General features: G+C 40.9%; 1 pseudogene; it reads right to left on the reverse strand.

The window, feature by feature from the left end:
- Positions 1–5,501: 5,501 nt before the first annotated feature.
- On the reverse strand, positions 5,502–6,180 carry LOC123934737 (annotated as a pseudogene).
- Positions 6,181–7,599: the final 1,419 nt, after the last annotated feature.

Genomic DNA, 7,599 nt, shown 5'->3' on the forward strand with positions numbered 1-7,599 from the left:
ACATTGTGTAAGTTTAAGATGTATAACATGATGATTTGATAATGTTTATCTTGTAAAATGATAACCCCAGTAGCATTAGTTCACACTCCTTTCACCTCACATAATTATTATTTGTTTCTTGTGGTGAGAATATTTAAAATTAATGCCCTTAGCAACTTTCAGATAATATAGTATTGTTCACTCTAGTCCTCATGCTGTACATTAGATTGCCAGAACTTACTCATTTTATAATAGAAAGTCTGACCAACACATTCCCATTTCTCCTGCCCCTAGGATCCAGCAAGAACCATTCTACTCTCTGTTCTGTAAGTTTGGCTTTTTAATTAATTAATTTATTTTCTAAGAGTGAGAGAGCAAAGCAGGGGAGTGGAGGGGCAGAGGGAGAAGAGAGAGTCTTAAGCAGACTACATGCCCAGCTTAGAACCTGATGCAGGACTCAATTTCACGACCCTGGGACCATGACCTGAGCCGAAATCAAGAGTTGGACACAACCAAATGAGTTACCCAGGTACACCAAGTTTGTCTTTTTTTAGTTTTCACATATAAGTGATATCACATAGTATTTGTCTTTCTCTGACTTATTTCAATTAGCATAAAACTTTCAAGGTCCAAATATTGTTGCAAATGGCAGGCCTTCCCTCTTTCGGGTAGTTGAATAATATTCCATGGCGAGTATGAGACTCTGTGTCATATTTGATTCCATTCATCCTTAGACACTCAGGCTATTTCAATGTCTTTGTTACTGTGAATAATGCTACAATGAAAATGGGATTCCAGATATCTCTTCGAGATCCTAATTTCATTTCCTTTGGCTATATACCCAGAAGTGAGATTGCTGGATCATATGGGAGTTCTATTATTAATTTTTTGAACAACCTCTGTACTTTTTTCCCTAATGGCTGTACCAATTTACATTCTCACCAGTAGTGCACGAAGGTCCTCTTTTCTCCATATCCTTGCCAACATTTGTTATCTCTTTTTTTTTTTTTTTTTTAGATTTTATTTATTTATTCATGAGAGACAGAGAGAGAGAGAGGCAGAGGCAGAGGGAGAAGCAGGGTCCCTGCTGAGCAGGGAGCCCAATGCGGAACTTGATCCCCGACCCCTGATCCATGACATGAGCCGCAGGAAGAGCATAACCATCTGACCTACCCAGGGGACCGTCTTGTCTGTTTTATACTAGCCATTCTAACAGGTGGTTTTCATTTGCATTTCCCTGATAGTTAGTGATGTTGAGCCCCTTTTCATGTACCTATTGGTCATTTGTATACCTCTTTGGAAAAATGCTTGTTCAGTTCCTCTGGTCGTTTTAAAATTAGATTTTTCGGGGGGGGTTTGCTTTTGGGTTGTATGAGTTCCTTATATATTTTGTCTGTTAACCCCTTATCAGATAGATGGTTAGATATTATTTCCCATTCCATAGGTTGCCTTTTCATTTTATTGATTAATTCTTTTGCAGTGTAGAAGTTTTTAGTTTGATTAAATCCCTCTTGATGATTTTTATTTATTATTTGTTTATTTATTGCTTTTGTTGACTGTGCTTTTGGCCTTGCATCCAAAAAATTATTGCCAGGACTAATGTCAAGCAGCTTTTTTTCCTATGTCTTTTTCTAGGAGCTCTAATGTTTTGGGTGCTTTATTTAAATCCTTAAAATACCCTGAATTAATTTTTGTTAGTGGTATAAGAACAAGGCTCATTCTTCTGCATGTGACTATCCAGTTTTCCAAGCGCCACTTGTTAAAGAGACTGTCATTTCCCCATTGTCTATTCTCGGCTCCTTTGTCACATGTTAGTCCACCATATATGTGTGGGTTTATTTCTGGGCTCTTAACTGTGTTCCTTTGGTATGTGTGCCTGTTGTTATGTGAGTACCGTACTGTTTTGATTACGGTAGCCTGGTAATATAGCTTGAAATCAGGAATGTGAGGCTTCCAGCTTTGTTTTTTCTCAAGACTGCTTTGGCTATTCAGGGTATTTTGTGGTTCCATGTGAGTTTTAGGATTGTTTGTTCTACTTCTGTGAAAAATAGCATTAGAATTTTGGTAGAGATTGCATTGAATCTACAAATCACTTTGGGTAGTATGGAAATCTTAATAATATTCTCCCAAACTATGAACATAACCTATGAACATGGGTTATCTTTCCATTTATTTACATCTTCTTCAGTTTCTTAAATCAATGTTTTACAGTTTTCACAGTATAGAGCTTCACTTCCTATTCCTATTCCTAACTATTTTGTTGTTTTGATGATATTGTACAGAGATTAAAAAATTTTTTTTTCAGATAGTTCATTTTTAGTGTCTAGAAACTTGAGGAAAAGGAAGGTCTATTGTATTACGCAATTTTTTAAAAAAGATTTTATTTATTTATTTGACAGAGAGAGACACAGCGAGGGAGGGAATACAAGCAGGGGGAGTGAGAGAGGGAGAAGCAGGCTTCCCGCCACACGGGGAGCCTGATATGGGGCTCGATCCCATGATGCTGGGATCATGACCTGAGCCGAAGGCAGAGGCTTAACCCACTGAGCCACCCAGGCGCCCCTTACGCAATTTTTGATTCTTCTTACTATACTTTCTTCCTTCTGGATGTTCTAAGATTCCTTCTTTTATTATTTCCTTCCTGCTTTATTAATTTCCTCTAGTTGTTCTTTTAGGGTAGGTCTGCTGGTCACAAATTCTCTTCATTTCCCTTTACCTGAGATGGTCTCGATTTGTTCTTTCTTGATGAAGAATATTTTCACTGGATATGGAATTCTGGGTTCATAATTCTTTGCTTAGCATTTAAAAATGTGTGCCACTCCCTCTGGCCTCAAGGGGGAGCCACAAGTGGAAGTTGTGTAGAGAAGGGAGCACCCACCTCTTGTCTGTGCTCATCCTGAACTTGTATTGAGAAATCTGCTGTAATTTTGTGTTCTTTTCCCGGAGAAAGTAAGGTGTCATTTCTCTCTTACTACTCTTTAGGTTTTCTTTGTCTCTAATTTTCAGGAGCTTGATCCTAATGTATTGTAGCATGAATTTCTTTGGGTCTATCCTTTCTGAGGTTTTTGCATTTGAAGATTTCTTACATTTGTAAGTTTATGTCATTTGCCAAATTTGGAGAATTTTACACCATTATTCTTTTCATTTATTTGTTTGTTATAAAGTAAGGTCTAGGGCGCCTGGGTGGCTCAGTCATTAAGCAGCCTTCGGCACAGGTCATGATCCCAGGGTCCTTGGATCAAGCCCCACACTGGGCTTCCTGCTCCACAGGAAGTCGGCTTCTTCCTCTCCCACTCCTCCTACATGAACTCCCTCTCTCACTGTGTCTCTCTATCTCTGTAAAATAAGTAAATAAAATCTTTTTAAAAATAAATAAACAGGGGCGCCTGGGTGGCTCAGTGGGTTAAAGCCTCTGCCTTCAGCTCAGGTCATGATCTCAGGGTCCTGGGATTGAGCCCCGCATCGGGCTCTCTGCTCCACGGGGAGCCTGCTTCCTCCTCTCTCTCTGCCTGCCTCTCTGCCTACTTGTGATCTCTGTCTGTCAAATAAATAAATAAAATCTTTAAAAAAATAAATAAATAAACAAACAAACAAACAAATAAATAAAGTAAGCTCTACACTCAGTGGTGTGGCTTCAACACACAACCCTCAGATCGAGTCACATGCTCTCTGAATTGAGCCAGCCAGGCACCTCTCAGCCATTGTTTCTTTGAATACTACTTTAGGGGCAACTGGGTGGCTCTGCTGTTAGGTATCTGACTTCTCTTGGGGTAGAGTGTCCTGCCTGGGATCAAGCCCTGCATCAGATTCTTTGCTTGGTGGGAAGCCTGCTTCTCCCTCTCCCACTCCCCCAGCTTGTGTTCCCTCTCTCCCCGGGTCTCTCTCTGGCAAATAAAAAATAATAAATAAATAAGCAAATAAGTAAGTAAGTAAGTAAGTAAGTAAATAAATAAATAAATAAAATGAATACTACTTTAGCACCATTCTTTCTTATCACCTTATGGGAATCTGATGGCATAAATGTTAGATCTTTTGTTATAGAACCACAGGTCCCTAAGTACTTTTTCCCACCTTTTTTTTTTTTTTCCCTGTTGTTCAGAATTGGTCATTTCTTTTCTCTTTTTCCTTTTTAAAAATTTCCATTCAGTTTTAGTAATGGAATTCAGGGTGAGAATTTTCTTTCTTTTTAAGATTTAATTAAAAAAAATTTTTTTAAGACTATTTATTTATTTGACAGAGAGCACAAGCAAGGGGAGTGGCAGGCAGAGGCAGAGGGAGAAGCAGGCTCCCTGCTGAGTAGGGAGCCTGATGTGGGACTCGATCCCAGGACACTGGGATCATGACCTGAGCCAGAGACACGCTTAACCGACTGAGCCACCTAGGCACCACCCAGGGTGAGAATTTTCTAATAATCCTTTTCTAATATTAAAACTGCTTCTTAGGAGACTCTTAATCTCACACAAAAAACTGAGGGTTGCTTGGAGGAAGGGGGTAGGGAGAGGGGAGTGGGGTTATAAACATTGGGGAGGGTATGTGCTATGGTGAGTGCTGTGAAGTGTGTAAACCTGGCGATTCACAGACCTGTACCCCTGGGGCTAATAATACATCATACGTGGGGCGCCTGGGTGGCTCAGTGGGTTAAGCCTCTGCCTTCGGCTCAGGTCATGATCTCGGGGTCCTGGGATCGAGCCCCACATCGGGCTCTCTGATCAGCGGGAAGCCTGCTTCCTCCTCTCTCTCTGCCTGCCTCTCTGGCTACTTGTGATCTCTCTCTGTCAAATAAATAAATAAAATCTAAAAAAAAATACATTATACGTTAATAAAAAAAAATTAAAACAAACAAACTGCTACTTAGGTTGCTTGGCTGGCACAGTCAGTTGAACATTCAACTCTTACTTTCAGCTCAGGTAATGACTTCAGGGGTTGTGGGCTCAAGCCCTACATCAGGCTCACAATCAGCATGGAGTCTGCTTGGGATTCTCTCTCCCCTCGTTCTCTCTCTTCCCCTACCCACATGTGCTCTCTCCCTCGCTCTCTCTAAAATCAATCCATCAATCAATCTTAAAAAACAAAAACAAGGGGCACCTGGGTGGCTCTGTTGTTAGGCGTCTGCCTTCAGTTGAGGTCATGATCCCAAGGTCCTGGGATGGAGCCCAGCATTGGGCTCCCTGCTCGGCAGGACGACTGCTTCTCCTTCTCTCTCTTTCCCTGCTTGTGTTCGCTCTCACTGTGTCTTTCTCTGTCAAATAAATAAATAAATAAATAAATAAATAAAATCTTTAAAAAATACAAAAACAAAAAACAAATCCTGCTTCCTTTAGTGTCATCCTAAATTCTACCCTGAACTGAGGGACGAGTGGCTGGATGGGCCCTATGTTTCCTGGGGGAAATACAAATTGATATGTTCCCTCTTTGTAAGGAAATGGGACAGGAAAATCAAGTTCTAGCCCCCAGAGAAAGGACTTACAAGCAATAAATATGTTGCTCCATCCTTATGAGGCCTGATGGCCTTTAAAAGGGAACTACATCCTTAACCCCAAGTGGTTTTCACCGTGACAGTGGCTCCTGTTGTTTCTTGCAGGAGAAAGCCCTGGGCTCCTCCTTGAGCCTCTGCCCTCCGTCTGCCACCAGCAATAGTGAGCCAGGGCATGGCCGGTCTCCACCATCTTGTGCATGTCATGCTTCTTCTTGACCACAGGGCCCAGTTTGTGAAAAGCCTCCAGCAGCTCATGCGACAGCTTCTCTAGCGTCAGAACCCAGCAGTGCTTCTTCTCCCTGCACTCAGTAATCATCCACTTCATTAATAGGAAACGATGACACCGATCAGCTAGTGACATAGGGACTTGGTAGAAATGGCCACCTCTGAAGATGGGTGCCAGCCCAGTCACGGGCTCATAGTTCTTCAGCACTTGGTGGAAGCTGGTGGAGGGGTTGTGCTGGATGGTTGCCTGTTCCTCTGCAGAAGCAACATTGTACTTCTCAAGCTCCTTCCCTTCCCCAGCTTCCAGAGTCTGCATCATGAGGGATCTGGCCAGTATTTTGTTTCCTCCTTTCATAATCGTGTTGGTGAATTTACTGACACTGGGTCTTCAAACTTGTTTTTGTCACTGGGCCAGCTTTAATAAGCTGAATCTTCCTGAGTTCCTGCTCCTACTTCTCAGAATGGGTAATTTCTACTATTCTATCTTTATGTCCACTCATTCTTTCCCATATCAACTCTATTCTGCTGTTGACTCCTTCTAGCAATTTTTCATTTTGGTTATTGTATTTTCAATTCTAAAGTTTGATTTTTCTTTGTGTCTTCTATTTCTTTGCTGGGACACTATATTTATTTGATGGGAACTTTGGGACTTTCTATCTTTTCATTTTCTTTCATCTTTTACATAATTTTTCATTGAAACATGATGACTAACGTAATTCTATTATTTGTGTCTCTTGTTTTCATCTGATGATTTTCTTTTCCTTATTCAGATTTTCCTGATTCTTAGTATGATGAGTGATAACTTTTGTGTATCCTGGCAATAGGGGCTATTAGGTTATGAGACTTTGGATCTTGTTAAACTTTTATAGGACTTTTCAGTCACCACACAAGGGTGGGAAATGGTATGTTGCCTCATTACTGCCAATTAGGGATGGAAGTGCATATTTCCTACCAGGGCACCTTTGACATTCCAGAAATGAGAGCCTCTTGTTATTTTTGGGCAGGGATAAAATCATTTCAGGTATTTCCTAGGCCTCTGTTGATATCACCTTGGCTGGGAGGGGAGAAAGGGTACCTCATTTCTGTTCTGGACATGGCCTCCACCGTCACCATGGGTGGGGGTGGTAGGTCTCCTTATCACTGGGTCAGAATGAAAGTTCCAGGTATCTACTCTGCCTTTTATTTTATTTTATTTTTTTTTTTGTCACCAACCTAGTATAGGGGAAGAGATGACTAGTTACCGTTTTGTGAAGGTAGAGGTCTAGGTTTCCTACCTGGCTTATTCTGTCATGGGCTGTGCGCAAACACAATTTTATCCTGTGATATTCGGCTGGAGTAAGGTGATGGTTGTCTAAAAGTTTTCTCTTTTACTAGGTTGCCTTTATCCTGGAGCATTTTTAGTCTGCATTAACGGGTGTATCCTGGTTACATGCCTCTACTGCACCCGACCCAGGATATATTAAGCAAAAGGAAAAACCCCCAAATTTAAGATCATGCCATTCCTTGAATCTCAAGGTTCCTACCTGGTCTTTTTTCTCTCCACCTTCTAGAGTCATCTTATGTTTTTATATATAATGTTCAGGGTTGGTAATTATACTTAGTGAAAAAATACGGAGAAGTACATTTCCTTTTCCATCTTATCACAGAATCTGAAGTTCAGGGAATAATTAGAGATATTTTGATGCAGCTATTTTGATATAGTATCAGGACAATTATGTTAAAACAGAAGAATACTTTTATTAGTAGGTAATATATATTCTTGTCACTGTAAGAGTCATTCCTGCCTCTCACTTCATCTATCCCTGACCTCCTTGGAAGTGGGAGCTCCTTTATCTCTTTGAAGGAAAGCAGAACTGCCTAGGATTAATGGGCTCTCTAATGCTGGTGGGAGATTGCAGAAGAGGCTTTGTGTTGGATCT

This window comes from Meles meles, chromosome X (assembly GCF_922984935.1).
Source record: "Meles meles chromosome X, mMelMel3.1 paternal haplotype, whole genome shotgun sequence".
Taxonomy (NCBI): domain Eukaryota; kingdom Metazoa; phylum Chordata; class Mammalia; order Carnivora; family Mustelidae; genus Meles; species Meles meles.